The sequence below is a fragment of the Anser cygnoides genome, chromosome 19 (genome assembly GCF_040182565.1).
Source record: "Anser cygnoides isolate HZ-2024a breed goose chromosome 19, Taihu_goose_T2T_genome, whole genome shotgun sequence".
NCBI lineage: Eukaryota > Metazoa > Chordata > Aves > Anseriformes > Anatidae > Anser > Anser cygnoides.
In genome coordinates this window covers 12,459,726-12,474,912 of record NC_089891.1, presented here as the reverse complement: position 1 = coordinate 12,474,912, position 15,187 = coordinate 12,459,726, and the positions used below count along the sequence as shown (strand labels likewise).

The following is a 15,187-nucleotide window of genomic DNA, read 5'->3' as shown; positions in this document are numbered from 1 at the left end:
GCACCGTCCCCAGCCAGCCACGCGGGGAGCACCCAGCCCACGCCAACAGCCAGCACCTCGCAGCCCCACGCGCCCTCCCGGGCCCCGCTCAGAGCAGCCCACCAGGGCCGGGTCTGCACTGCCCCGGGCAAGGAGCCGCAGCCCCAACCCCGGTGTTGGAGGTTGGAGCTGAGGTGTGGATGAGGCCATCGTGCCGCTGGGCGTGAAGACAGAGCTGCAGGGCGTGCAGAGCCACGGCCGCGCACGCCGCGTTGCTCCTCCGTGTTTCCAAAGACAGCAGCAAGGCAGCTCAGGCCAGAAACAAGACACGAGCGTCTCCTTCCCATGCTGATGGGGACCCAAATCCACCCCCCAAATTTTTCCTGCTGGGCCGTTTGTTGGGCAGGGGAAGGGCGATGCTTTATTAAGCCGAGCAGTCCAAGCACGGGAGATGAAAAGCCCCTTCCAGGCTCGGTAAAAATCAGGGCTCCCTGAATCACAGCCTCTCCCACACGAGAGCACAACCGGGATTCACAGCTGGGGGAGGCCAGGGCTGCTCCAAATGTAGATGTTTTAATTCTTAATGCTAGCAGCTGCACTTAAGGCGCGAGAGGCATGGAAGCCATGCACAGGAGTAACCATGGCAACTTCACGGAAGTTAAATAAAAACTTCTTTAAAAAAAGATAACGAGGTCCCTGAATCATGCTTTATCAGCTATGTTGCTATAAAGATCGGGATACAGCTAGCTCAGGATTCCTAATTACTTCTGCAATATACTGTAGATAGCTTTATTTAAAAAAATCTGGCTCTGCGTATAATTATTTAGGCCCCTCTCTATACCCAGATTTGCATATTCCATGAAGCACATTCTCACCCGGATCTGCCTGCGAGCGCCTTCCCATGCAGCGCCTGCCTACGCGCGGCGCTCGGGGCTTCTGCGGCGGAGCCCCGACCCCCTCCTCCCGCGGGGGGCACGGGGGAAGCCCCCGCGGCGCCGCAGCCCCCGGCCGCCCCGGCACGTCCCTGCCAGAGCCGCCGGCGCGCAGCGGGAGCGCCCCGTGCCCAGGGGCCGCAGCGCGGCTCTGAGCGACTGCAGCAGGCGCTGCACCCAAATGCAGATTACCTGGGCTGCCTGCAGAGCCCCCGGGCGCAGAGCGCTGCGTGCCAGCGGCAGCCACCACGCTGTGCCGAGCCCCCCGGCCGGGCAGACCCGGCGGAGCGGTGACACCCCAGCCCCGGGGGGTCACCTTGCCACGGCCCAGATGAGATCCATACGCAGCATTTGTCCCTAAATCAGGGAGCGAGCGCACGGCGCGCATCAGCTCCCTGCACGCTACCAGCAGGCAGGAGCTCCTGCCCTCTCCAGAAGTCAAGCTGCAAGCCGGGAGGGATCCCCTGCCCTTTTTTCCCCCCCCCTATAAAATGCTCTCAGACAACCCCAGCCACTACCGGGAGAGCAAACGGCCATCCCCAGCCTGCAGAGGGATGCTCGCTGGTACCCGTACCCTGACAGTGCCATGCCCCTAAGGCATCGGGAGACCTGAGTGGTGTTTGGGGAAGGTTCATTAAAACGTTCCACGTCCGTCAGCCAGAAAACCTGCACGAGGCAGCTGGCGCAGGATCTGGCAGCAGCTGGGGTCCCTCAGCGCCACCCCCCAAACCCTGCAGGTGCCCACCCCAGGGCTCAGCGGGGCCCTGGCGCTGCCCCGCGCCTCTCCCCAGCCGCCAGCCACCACGCTCGGCCCCGTGCAGAGGCACCAGAAGCCCCCAGGCCCCCTCGGGGAGGGCTCGGCCGATGGAAGTCGCAGCCCCCCCGGCTGCGCACGGTGCCTCCGGAGCCGCGGAAGGTGACTGATTTATTCCGACCATTGCTGCCTCTCGGAGGCATCGCTCCCTGCCAGCCGTGCAGCACTTTAATTGTCCATCAAGCGGAGCAGGGAAGAGCTGTAAATCTCCCCCCGCAGCTCCCAGAGCCGAGCACCGCAGCCCCCCCCATCCCCGGTGGCCTCGTGCCCTGCCCACAGCGCTGGGGGCGGACAGTGCTACCCCCCCACCCCAAAAAAAAAAAAAAGCATTGCTGCATCTCACCGTGCTTCCGCCTGCACACCGGGTACCCCCCCCAGAATTAATTTTTCTTTCTCGGTGGTTAATTCACAGAGACATCACATTCAACAAAAGGATGCCAGCTCCTGCGTTACGGAGAAGGACGTTCTGCGTGTAGATTTAAATAGTTATTTCAATTCCTTATTTTCACAGCTTATGTTAAGGCTAAGGGAATTATATTTATTATTTACTATGTTTTTTAAACTCATTTAATTTAAGCTAGTTCTGAATAGAAATTAGAATTCAATTAAAATGTGGGGGAAAAAGTCAGCGTTTTGAAGCAGATTATTAAGTAAAGCTACGTTAAACATGTTGGAAGCATAAATATCTAGGAACAAGTTCTATATTTAAAAGTAGATTTATTCAGCAAAGGAAGTATCATCTGCGGTTCAGGAATTTAAGAACTAGTTATCAAGGTCACAATTTTAGAAGCAGATCTGAAATTCTCGCATCTATGTTTTACCCAGAGCCTGATTAAGAGTTCAGAAATCTGAAAAACTCTTTTTCTCTGGCTCCCTGCACTAGAATTAATTGTTTATTGATCTGACAAGAGGAAAATATTCTCTCTCTGGCTGCAGAAGGAGGTGAACCTGTTGTCAAAAGTTGTTTTATCACTTCCATAAATTCTAGTTGTAATGACTTCCTCCGGTTCAATAATTTGAGTTTCTCTAAACACCAGCAGTGCGCATGACCTGCCCAAGTGTTCCTTGAAATTATTTTAACAGATTACAGTAAGTCAGGTCGTTACGCGGATCCCCAGTTTCAAGAAACCCGGAATTTCCAAAGAAAGCCTTGGCCCTTCCCAACTTCAGCAAGCCCGCTCCTCCAGCTGCGCCCTCTCCCCCCGCAGCCGGCCGAGGGCAGGCTGGCCCCGCGCCCCCCGAGCCATGGGGGGGGGTCCCACAGCACCAGGCACACCGGTGACGAGGACGAGGGGCACGGGCAGGGCTCAGCACCGGCCCCAGGAGCTGCTGCCGCCCTCCTGTGCCTCCACCTCCACCCTCCCCGGGGGGCTCAGCAGCATCCCCCCGGCTGCCACCCGACGTGGGGGTGCCGGGCGATCCCCACGCCCCCTCCCACCCACTCCCGGTGCCAGCCTCTGCCCAGGAAGCTCGTGTGATCAGCTGCAGCTTCCAAGCCCCAACCACCTAACGGGAAGCAAGCAGCAGCAGCTCCAAGTGCCCCTCGCCGCCAGCCAGGAGCCGCCGGGCTGCTCGGGCCCTCCGCGGGGAGCCTGTCCTCGCTGCGGGACACAGCCCAGGAACGCGCTTCCCAGCCAGCAGCACGGCTTTGTACCCCGGCTATAAATAAAATAAAAGGTCTCCTGCCCGCAGCGGTCAGAGGAACGTGGAGAGAGCCACCGAGGGAGAGCGCAGCTTGAAAGGGAGCTGGCGCCAGCGAAGCTGGTGGCACGAGGGGCTCGGCAGTGGACAACAGGCAGAGGAGCTCAAAAGCGTGCAAGCACGGCTGGGGCCCCATTGGGGACCGAGGGACACGGGCAGGAGGTATGAGAGAGGAGCTGGGGCTCGAGCACGCCGCCGGCACAGGGACAGGGGCTGCTGCGCGCCCGCGCTGGAGAACAAAACATGAAAAGGGATCCCGCGCTCGTGCGCTCATTTCTACCCATTAGAAATTCAATCTTGTCGAGTCTGGAAGACACAATGATGCCTGGAGCATCACAGAGTGCGAACTGAGCAAAGGAGAGAGCTAGTTTTAGATTGCTTTATTAAAAATAAAGTTTCAAAAAAAAAATTTAATCTCAATAACTAATGAAATAACAGAGAAGAAAGATGTGCTTCCTCGTCTGGTATCTCAGCCTGTCAATTAATTTGCAAGAACGCACATCCCGAAATACCTCAAACGACTCCAGCAGAAAGCACTGGAACAGCGCTGGCAACAAACAGCCCTGCTGCTACGAGGGGCTCGGGAGGCAAAGCAGCTGCTACTGCAGCCCCGCGCCGCCCGGCCCGGCACGGAGGAGCGCCCCGGGGGGAGAAGAAATGGAGCAGATGCTGCAGGCCCGAGCTGAGCACCAGCGGAGGGGCAGGAGAAGGGGCTGGGAGGGGAGGGTGGGTCACCACGACCTCGGAGCCAAGACGTGGGAGGCCTGTCAGCCCGCACGCTTAAAGAGATGTCTCCTTTACACCGCATTGCATTCATCGGCAATAAGCAAAAGGCGTTCAAACCCATTTACAAGCAAATGCTCTGCAGGTCACCTTTAAAACCCAGCTGAGGCACTGACTCACTCCGTAACCTCAGGAAAGGCACCTGAACCTCTCACGTTTGCTTATTCTGGATGGAAAAAGGGGCGATGTTACCAGCAGAGCCCCCCGGCAGGGCTGCAGCACGACCAAGCTGGCTCCTGCCCTGTTACCAGCCTGCCCAGCCCCAAGCTGCTCTCGGCTTTTGGGAAGAACTTGGAGACGCTCAAGCAGACAGCACAAGAGAAGAAAGCTGGGTTTGGCTCAGCACACCTCGGCGAGGCACGAGGAGCTTGACTGCCAGCAGCACACGACTTGGCTGTGCGCGTCCACACGGCACCGCGCCGGCACCACCTCCTGTTAAACCGCTCCCTGCTGAGCCTCACCGCCAGCTCCCCTTCCTCTGCCACAGAGGTTCCATGGAGAGGTTGGTTCCATGCAGCAAGCCATTCATAAGAACTAATTATTCAGCGTGCTCTCACCCCATAACACCATAAATTAAAAGAGAACTCAAATAAATTAAGGAACTTCCCTCATGCCTTTTATTATCTCAATAACCTTCAGAGGCATTTATCTACCGTCAGCTGATCCATTTGAAAAATTGTGACGACAAACTAATTTAGTAAATGCACACACTTAAAAACCTTTATTTACATACTGAATAAGCAAATGCAACCCATGCTAGAAGAGTTGCTTGAGATGCGAGCCTGTAACGGGGACACCCGCTCCCCCCAGGTGCCCAAGCCCAGCGCTCCCCCCTGGCCGGGGAGATCCGGGGCATCCCCCTAAGGCATCGTGGCAAACGAGCTGAACTGCTGCACACAGAAACTACGCCCCGGATGGGAGAGGAGCAGCTTGCCTTGCAGGAGGAGGAGGCAAAGCATTAGCAATCAGCAGCAGTAGCACGGAAAGACCGGCTCCAACACCAGCAAACGCACCGCGCAGGCTGCCCGACCATCCCACCGCCGGGATGTGAACGCAGTAATTAAGGACGACATGTTCTAGTGATGGGAGATGGAGAAATAAGTGCAACTGGGAGAGAAGCCCTTTATTCTGAAACAGAAAGGGAAGAAATCCATACCTTGATAAAAAGGTACTGTGTAAGTGGGAAACACGCCGAGCTCACACGACTGGAAAGGTTTGGGAAAGGAGAGCTGGAGGAGCTGGTTTTTCAAAGGAAAAACATGGAGCAAGCGTCAGCAAACCTAGAGACATGACCTAAAACCTCCCAGGCTGCCAGGGCCCCTCCTGCCATCACGAGAAGCAGGAAAGGAACGGACAGGCACCGCAGCAGCCCTGCGGCAAGGCACAGGGTACCCCACGGGGGGATGCCAGCCTCGCGTTTCCAACAGCACTGCCTCGCACCGACCGGGCTCCAGGAGGAGACGGCTGCCCGAGATGCCTCCTTCAGCACCTCCAGCTCTGGGAAGTCTGTCCCTGGCTGCTTCCCAAACTGCCACGAACGAGCAAGAGCCACGGCTGTGGGGTGCTGCCCTGCCCCAGCACCCTCTGCGCCCCTCGAGGATCTGGTGCGGTTCAGATCTCAGCCACAGCACCAGCCAGCAGGGCCCGTGCCTGGGCCCCCTTATCTGGTGCCCCAAAACTACCAGCTCAGCTCACTACACAGAATTTGTGACCCTCTGAGCCATGTGAGAGAATCCTAAAGCCATGCCCCAAAAGCGATAGCTGTAACCCTGGCAAGAGTTTACCGAACGCTGCAGCAAAGCATTTACGTGCCCTTGTGCCAAGGCTTTCTGTGGTGCTGAACAATCCTACAGATCACTTCAAAGGAGGAAAAAAAAAAAACCCTCTCATGTATTTTCTCTGGAATAACAAACAGAGCCTCTTCACGGCTCCCCAGAGCCAAGAACAAGTTCCCAACGACTGGCCAGATTTGGGCAGCCCTGCCAGCCCCAACCCGCTGCAATCATCCCTCTACAAAAAATTATAAACTCCAAGCACTTTCTCCATCTATTATACAGAAAAATAGCCTTCATTTCTCGCTTTGTGTGGCTTTATCACGCCTCAACCATTTTAGCCTGAAGCCAGGAAGCTCTTTGGGGAACGGACTGTCTTAATCTGCATTTGCACAGCACCCAACAGAACAAGGCCTCCAGCCTGACTGCAGCCTTCGGGTACTGTTGTAATACAAATAAAACAGCAGCAGCAGAATACACCTCTGAAAGGCTGCAAGATGAACCACAAGCCTCCGGACATCCTGGAGAATGCCAGGCAGAACGAGCAGGGAGCAGGAGCGAGGCATTCCCCTGCCGCAGCCCCCCGAAGCAGCATGGTGCAGCCGCCCCCGGCAGTGCCGGCCATGCCCCGAGCCCCGCGAGGAACCCAGGGGCAGGCTGGCACCGGGACAGGAAAGCACGCAGCAGGGAACACCCCTGCTCAGGGCCAGGTTTCCGTGGAGGCAGCGAGCAAGTTCCAAACCATCACAAAAAGCAACCCGAAAACAGTCGGTGCTGTTAATGTCACGCTTACTGGAGTGAGAAGCTGAGAAATCCCCGCATCCCTGCTCGCCCCCCTCGCCAACCCCGCCTGCGCGCACCGACGCTAACGAAGCCTCTCCAGGCCCCCGGGCAGGAGCTGCGCCGGCTCTGGGTGCTGTGGGGAGAGGGGCAGGGTCCGTCCATGCCCCCCGCAGGCCTGCCCAGCACCTCGGCACCACGGCGGCTCCCGGACCCCGTGCCATGCTTGTTTACTTCAAACGTCTGCGTTGAAACACTTGGACGCGGTGCTGCACGCCGTACAGCTTCCTGGCATGCACACCGATGGAGGATCGTCAGCATATGGGCGGCTGAACAACGGCGCTGTGCATTTACACACGCAACACAAATAAACCAGGTGACTCTGGAAGGCCTCGGCTCCCTCCCCATGCAGGGAGCCCTCGGCACGCCAGCACAGCCTCGCAGCGACATTCCTGGAGACAGGCACCCGCTTCAGGAGAGGAAAAACCCAGGGAGAGCTGCCCAAGCTGAGCTCCTCGCCTCGCTGTGCTCCTTCCCGGCGGGGCCGAGCTCTGCCCCTGCAGCTTCGCCCACCCGTGGAGGCTGCTGGCCCCCGCGGGAGCCTCTCCTCCTCCTCCTCCTCACCCCACCGATCCAGGCTCCACCTCGCCCAACTTTTTCTTACAATTTACCTTCACCTGGAGGGTGTGATTTTAATTAGCGTAACGTTCCCGTTAACAGCGGCAGCTAATTAAGACATCCGCTGAGAACCCGCACCGCAAACTTAACGAGAAGTTGTGCCAGGATTCTTCTGCGGGCAAGCGGGAGGCTGCAGCCGCCAACTTCAGGGGCCGCCGCCGTTACCGCCGCGCCGAGCAGCTCGCGGCCCCGAGCGCCGGCAGCTTTGGGAAGGCGCCGCACCCCCGAGGGGAAACCTCCCCCCGGCGGCCCCGGGCACGGCGATGCCGCGTCCCCCCCCCCGGCCCCGCGGGGCTCCCCCCGGCCCCGGCCCCGACCCGCGCCCGCCTTCCCCCGGCCGGGGCGGCCCCGGGGACACCCCGGCGGAGCTCCCCCGCCGCCCCCGGCACAGGACCGGGGCGAGCCGCCCCCCCCCCCCGGTGACTCACTCTCAGAGGTCCCCGCCGCGGCGGCGGAGGCGCAGGGCAGCCGCGGGTCCCCGCCCGCCGAGCGGCATCTCCCGAGCAGCGGCGACCGGGGCGGCCCGGCGGCGGGAGGCGGCGGGAGGCGGCGCGGCACCGCCTGGGCTGGCACCGCCTGGGCTCGCCTCGCCGGGCAGCCTCGCACGCGGCTGCGCCCGCGCCGCCGCCCCCGGAGCCGCCGAGCGAGAGAACGAGCGATGCAACGAGCGCGCCCGCCCCCGGCCGCCGCCACCGAGAGCCGCGGGCGGGGGCACGTGCGGCCGCGCCGCCCCCCGGTTCCCCCCGGCCCCCGCCTCCTCCTCCTCCTCCTCCTCCTCCTCCCCGCCCCAAGCCCCCGCTACCGCCCCCGGCCCGGAGCTGCCCCCCCCCCCCCCCCCTCCGCGCCCAGCCCCGGCACCGGGGGGCGCGCCCGAGCCCCCCCCCCCCCGTGGAGCGGCGTTCCCACCTCCTCCTCCTCCTCCTCCTCCTCCTCCCCCCCCGCCCGGCCGGCGCGCCCCGGGCGCGCTCCCGCCGCAGCCCGGCGCGTTCCCGCGGCGCGAGGCACCTCCTGGCGGGGCACGAGGCGCGCTCCCGGCTCGGGGGGGGGAACCGCGGGCTGCTGCGGGCCGGTCCTGTCCCCCGGGGGGGGCGGGGGGGGCTCGCTGCTGCGTGCGGGTGGGCGAGGGGCTGCCCCCGGGGGCTCCCCGGCGGCACCGGCCGCGGGCAGCACAGCGAGGGGTGAACCCCCCCCCCCCGGCAGCACAGCGGGGAGCGAGCCCCCCCCGGCTCCGTGCAGCACCCATTTCTACCCCCGCACCCAACGCCCCGGGGCTGGGCACCCAGGCCCACCGCAGCCGCCGGGCAGGGCGGCAGCAAGGAGCGAGGTTTTGGTTCCTCGCTGCAAACCAGGGAGGTGCGCGGAGCCCACGGGGTGCAGGTTTGCAACGCAGCCGGGGTTCACGACAGCTCGCTGCGTGCCTCAGCCCCTTACCCTTCCTCCTCTTCAACTCTAACGCAAGGACCTCTGGGCGCTGATCTTGGCGTTCCCTCGGCAGCTGGAGGCGATCGTCCTTCCCCGAGCTTTTCGCAGGAGCAGACCCCCGGCTCTCCCGGGCCTCCCATCCTCTGCTGTTTGCCTCCTCTCTCAGGAAGCCGGCCGAGCGCCGGTGCAGACCCGCAGCGCAATATTTTGCAAGCCACGGGCTGCTAGAGGCCCTGTTGTTCTGCCCTTTCTCCTCTGGCTCACCAGCGGCTGTGCAATCTCACTAAAATAGTAATGAGCGCCATCTGTTTGAGCAGCACAGCTCCATTTAATCAGGTGTGGCTGGAGGGTCGTGTCCCTTCTCCCAAACCTGGGAGAGGTTACACAACGCAGATGCAGCACTCGGGTCAGACCTGCCAGAGTCACCGTAAGCACCTCAGAGCTTTTTCTGGCTCGAGTGATCCGTTTGTGGTTTCCAGCCGTTAAGGTTGTGGCAAAGCTTCCCAAGTTACATCGCCTGGGAAACATCTGGAACACCCGCAGCCTGCTGAAGGCAGTGACTTCCTCTGAACTCAGCACAGGCTCTGTCCCGAGGTATTATTCCTGTCCTGCGGAGTCCACGTGTGGCGCTCCGAGAACAGGCACCGCTCCCCCCCCTTCCCCTCCTGACCCATTTTTTCCTGCCTCCAAACGCTTTGAGGAACCCTCTAGAGAAAATCATCGGGGTTACACAGAGCAGTAACGCGAGTGCGGACGATGAAATGCACCAAACGCACCTCATCCCTCCAAACATCCATTCTGTACGACAAACGTGTATATTTTTAGCCCTCGGGGACGCAGCAGCAGCCCAAAGCCCTGTCAGGGAGGCAGCAGCCTTGTTCTCACGCCCTGCCAAACAATGGGAGCGCTCAGCCAGGATGGCTCCTTGGTATGCCCCGCTGTGCTATTTTCTCACGGTTCATTGAGGCCGAAGATGCTTTAGGCAGCAGATTTGGAGAACGGGGAAGCGGGAACGCGGGAGAGAGCAGCTCTGCAAAATTTCTCCGCATTCGAGCCCCCCGAGCTGGGTCCCTGCCGACATCTGTTCCTGGAAGCGCAGGCTGGTGCCGCTCGGGAGGCGCGCGTGCAGCGGGGCGATGCTGCGGGATTGCTAAGCAACCCCACGCTGCCAGCAGCAAGGGGCCGGGGAGCAGCACGCAGCCAGGGCTTGCACCCGCTCCCCGGCCGCCCCGGCAGGGAAAAGCAGGCAGCACAAGCAGAGCCCACCGAGGAGCCTCGCTGCGGGGCCAGGGGCAGTGCCGGGGCCTGGCCAGGGAGAGGAGGAGGAGGAGGAGGAGCGGCGAGGGGATGGGAACGGAGAATGCGCGAGAGCGGCAGTTGAGGGAAGAGAAGCAGTTAGGAAAACACAAGTCAACAAAACCCTGCCTTTTGGCAAGGTTGTTATGTGAACCAGAAGGAACGAGTATTAATCTGGAAAAAATATTTGTTTCTCTTCGCTTTTTTTTCACAGCCTATTTGCCATTTAGAGCCTCAGTTTGGAGGAAGGCAGAGTTGTTAAATCGCTGCTGCTTTTTTAGCCGTAACGATGAGGTTTTCCTTTTCATAGCTGTGGCTCGGGAAGAGACCTGTTGCGGCTCTGCCTTGGGGTTTTCTTGCACGCAGATGCTATGAGCAGGGGCCACAGCAGAACCGCGCCATGCGGGGACTCTCCTCGTCCCCAGCGCTGAACGCCTCGTCCCTGTTTTTCCCTCTGCAGAACCCAAACAAGGGGAGTGCCAAACAGCCAGTTCCAGGTCTGCAGAAATCATCTCTGCGATGCAACAGACAGTGCTCGGCTCAAGGAGAGCAGAGCAGAAGGATGCAGCAGCCCCCCCGGGTCACCCTCAGAGGCTCGTGGGGACCCTCGACCTGCAGGTGCCCAGCCAAGGCTCACCCCCCCCCTCAAGGCTTTGCTCGCCCTCCCAGACCTTTGCTCACCTGGTGCCAAATACCCAAAGAGGCACTGCCTGAGCAGGTAACACTCGGCGCTCGTTTGGCTCCGAGGTGGCACAGCTGAGCCCAGCCCTGCGCAGGGGTGAGCGCACCGAGCCCTGCCTCGGACCAAAAGCCCTGGGGCACCTCGCTTCGGGAGCCTCCCCAGAGGTCTGCACAACACTGGGTGCCCGCACAGCCCCGGGCCACAGCACGGATGGGGCGATGACAAGGCAGGACTCTTTTTTTTTTGTCAAGTGTCAGAAGCCCTGACCCAACAAACCCAAAGCAGAACGTGTAACACCCGACCAGAAAGTGAACGCGCGCCTGGTCCTGAATGAGCTCAGCCTACAAAGCACTCTCCAGCACCGGAGAGTCGAGAGGAGATAGCCATGATAATGTGCTTTGAAATAATGCTTTTTTAAATACAATTTATGATAGATTTCATAGCTAAGTTATGCAACATAATGAGCAAATCTAAAATGTAATTGTCACTGCGCATTAACAGCAAAATCCTGAACCTCTATTATACTAACAAACTTATTAAATCAGTGAACATTGCATTGCATCAGTCAATTACTAAACCAATGCTCAGATCACTGGAACAATCTGATATCCATTAGACAGGCAGAAGGAGGGGAGCACACAACTGGAGCTGCCCACAGGGTGACACGTTTTAAAACGTTGAAGGTATTTACGTTTTTGATGCAGTGCTGCACCTGGGGGATGTTTTGCAGCCACTTCCCCTGTTCCCAACACATGCCCAGAGTGCCGCTGTGCTGCACGTGGACTCGATAGGAAAAGGGCCGGGATCCAGCCTCACCAAGCTGCCTTCTCCGAGGAGCCTGAAGTTTGCCAGGGAGCCTGCAGGCCTGGGCCCCCTGGGGCAGACACAGATCTGAGATCATCCCTGGCTCCAGGGCGGGCTGGCGGACACCCGCCGGGGCCACACGTTTTCAGCCAAGGGCATTTGCTCCAACAGCGGGACAGAGCACGTGAAGGCTGGCACGGACTCGGCCGTGTACCCCCAGGGGTCCAGCGCCCTTCCGCCGCTGAAAACCGGTCCTCAGCAGCGCTCCCTCCTCACGAGGCCGTTAAGCACGGGATAAGCCGATCTTGGAAAGGCATCCACGCAGACATCTAAAGCAAAGTGTGCTTTGCACCTTGGTGTAGTGATTTGACACAGCACTAATTATGCAAATTAATCATTGGTAAATCAGGTACGTGTTTACTTATTTATTTTGCGTTTTGCACAGCAACCAGGCAGGAGGAGTGTTGTGAAAGAAAAGCTGCTCTATTTATTCTGATAAGAAATGTTTGGTAACATGTTGCATGATCCAACCTCCCCACGTTCTTTTTCAGATTAAATTCTAAATTGATTTGCTGGTATCATACCGTTCATAGCTCTCAATATGTCATCGCAGCTAATGAACCATGCCAGGGACACATTTATAACCCTCTATTAGCCTCTTCCATCAGGAAGGGATTTTTTTCCCCCTCCTTGCTCTGAGGTTCTGAAAGTTAAAAAACAAAATAAATCAAAAACCGACCAAACAAACCACCAGCACCAAAAGCAGCAGCAGACGTTACTGGAACTCAGACACCCGTGTGACTGCCACCACTCCCACCTTGCGATGTGGCGCTGACGTGTGCCGCAGAGCAACCCGGGGTAAGTCACCCACACCCCACCAATTCCCTACACCCATCCCAGCAGAGCTCAGGCTGCTTTCTGAGCACCTTTTACAAACTTCCTCAAGCAGCAGCCGGGAGCCAAGCCTCGGTGTGCTGAAGGCAGAGAAGGAAGGCAGCTGCCGAGCCCGTCCTGGGGCGAGTCCCTGCAGCCAGCGCTGGGAACCCTGCTCTGAAGGCACCCCTGGTGTGGCACCGGTGACGTGGCCGTGCCGTGCAGAGCCCGCTCCGTGCCCCCACCCCTGCTGCAGCGGCTCCATGCACAGCCTGCATCTCCCGAGCCGGGTCCGCTCCTTGGCACCAGGCACGGCAGCCCCACGGACCCACCAGCGTTTTGCCACCTTGAAGCGAGCACTTCTGCACTTGGTTTCTCTGCCTGTGCTTTCCCAAGTGAGGTTTGGGACACAGCTCCCGCGGTTCGGATGCAGCTCATCTCCAGCGGTGAATGGCTGGGAGATGGCGGTGGGAAGAGAAACGCAGCGGCGGTCGAGGGGCCGCCCTCACCTCGTGGCGATTGCTGCGTGCACTGCAGGAAGACAGCGCTTAAAACATGAGCCGAGTTCCCCTTCCTTCCAAATGCAGCGCTTCAGGAACGGAGAGACAACTCTATCGGGGGAACAAGAGCTAATTAAATTTACTGGGATCATTGAAGAGGAAATTATTTAATATTCTGCATGGAATTTAATATCTGAAAGCATGAAGGGCCTTGTTCCATCAGAGATCGGTTCCTTCCCCACGCCCGAGTTCACATGGCACACCCAGCCCTGCCGCAGGCCGGGGGCAGCACAGCGGTGCCGGCCGGCCACGAGAACCTGGGCTGGGGAGCAGCACCCACGGGCCGCTGCTGCGAGAGCACCCTCCGTGCTCCCAGGGCACCCTCCACGCTCCCGACTGCTGCCACGCTGGGCACACGTGGGACGCGGGGCTGCCTTGTCTCAGGTGAGCACCCGCATCCACACGGGGCCATCAGCACTGACCTTAAATACCACCATCCAGCCCCATTCTGACAGCCAAAATGTTGCAGCAGCTTAATCCCCCCCCCCCATTTTGCTGCTCAGCCCAAGTTGCCGCCCGGGCAGGGTGCACCAGGTTCTGGGACCAGGAGGACAGGGAGCGAACGCTGTCCCCGGCTGTGCACCTCTGTGCTGCCGGCTCCCCGCAGCAGACTCCCCCCCGTCCTCGCTGCAGCAGGATCTGACCGTTTCCATTTCACGCGCTGCGTGCCTGCAGCTCTCCAGCTTGTCCCGGCCGCAGAGACCATCCCCACCCCATCCCCACCACCTCGGTGCCAGGCGCGTGCCCGTCGCAGGCAGGACCCAAGCAAGCCGCCTTCCCTGCCACGCGGGTGGCAACCGGGGACACCACAGCCATAAAGCCCCCACGCTGCGAGTTCCCCCGCCGCAGCCGCACCGCGCCGCTCGCAGCTGCTCATCTGGAACCGTTTTGTTCTCTTCACTACACCCTGGCTCCTTCCTTGGCTGTTTAATGATTTTTTAGAAGCAAAATGTCAGGCTCCCCTCGCTACTAGTTAAGAAAAAAAATAAAAAAAAGCACAGCGATCGCTTCCCAGATCGCTCCCCAAAGGCTGGCGCCGGTCCCCGGGACAAGCAGCACCACAGCGGTGGGAGGCTCTCACTCCGAGCCAGCAGCCGGGGGCTCCTGTGGCCCCCCAGGGCCCTGTTTGGGTGGGGGAGCCCCGTCTGCCCCAGCTCCCAGCCCACCGAGCCGCTGCCCACGCACCTCCCCGCAGCACCAGAACCAGCCGCGGGGAAGTGCCGACTTCACCCTGAGGGCCGAGCTGTGCCTGCCCTTCTGGCGGCTTCCTTCTCCTCCCTCCATCCTTTCCACCACTCTCTCACACACATGAAAGTGATTATAAGTAGCAATAATTTTGCTTCTGTATTTATGTCACCAATACCTTCAGCTAATTCCTGTAACTGCCAGCATGGAAGCACTAATACCTCTGCAAAAGACAAAGCAATTATTTCTAAACATAGCTCCCTTTCCTTGCGTTGTCACCATCTAAATCACTAAAATCCTGGTCTGTTGTCAGCATCTTTCTCTAACTAGCAGGGGAAAAAAATGATATTTTTTTTTTCTCAAAAAATAACGTATCCAGTGGCACGAAGCAAGCAAACCAACACGGCACCCTTGCCTTCCTGCAGCCCCCTCACCCTGCGCTTGGCAGGAGCAGGGCAAGCCCCCTTCTGCTCGGTGGCAGGGTCCTGAGCCCCGGCCCGCAGCTGGGAGCGAGGAGCAGGCGCTGCGTAGGGACAGTCCCAGCTCTGCCCCCATGGCAGCTCGGAGGTGACAAGAGAACAGAGCCACGGACGGTATGCTCGGGACGAGGGCTGAGATTCCCCAGTGCCTCCATCGGGAGAGCTCCGGAGCCTCCCCCGGCCTCGCAGCAAACACCCTCGGTGCGACAGAAACCAGCGGGGATTAGCGACCCCTGCGAAGGGTGCCCATTTCCACAGAAACCACAGCCAGAGGAGGAGCAGGGGAAGCACCGAGGCAGGAGCTGTCTCCCCAGGGGCCCCGGCATCACCACTGCGGCAGAGGAACCCCTGCACCTTCCCCAGGTGAGGAGCACGGCACCCGCCCGAGGCAGACGCAGGCACGACGGCTGCACTGCCCGCCTCTGCGTCTGGATGGAGACACGCTGT

The 15,187-nt window shown here is 59.8% G+C and overlaps 1 protein-coding gene across 14 annotated transcripts in view; it reads right to left on the bottom strand.

Moving 5' to 3' along the window:
• RBFOX3 (RNA binding fox-1 homolog 3) overlaps positions 1 to 15,187 on the bottom strand; it is a 175,332-nt gene that overhangs the window by 130,628 nt on the left and 29,517 nt on the right. The window contains exon 1 of one of the 14 annotated variants that reach the window (XM_048050295.2): positions 8,871 to 9,095. The exons of 12 other annotated variants lie outside the window; for them this stretch is intronic. The gene's annotated coding sequence lies outside the window, so the exon portion shown is untranslated. Of the gene's footprint in view, positions 1 to 7,867; positions 8,110 to 8,870; positions 9,096 to 15,187 lie in introns of those variants that run through there. One more of the 14 variants, XM_066980213.1, reaches the window with a different exon arrangement.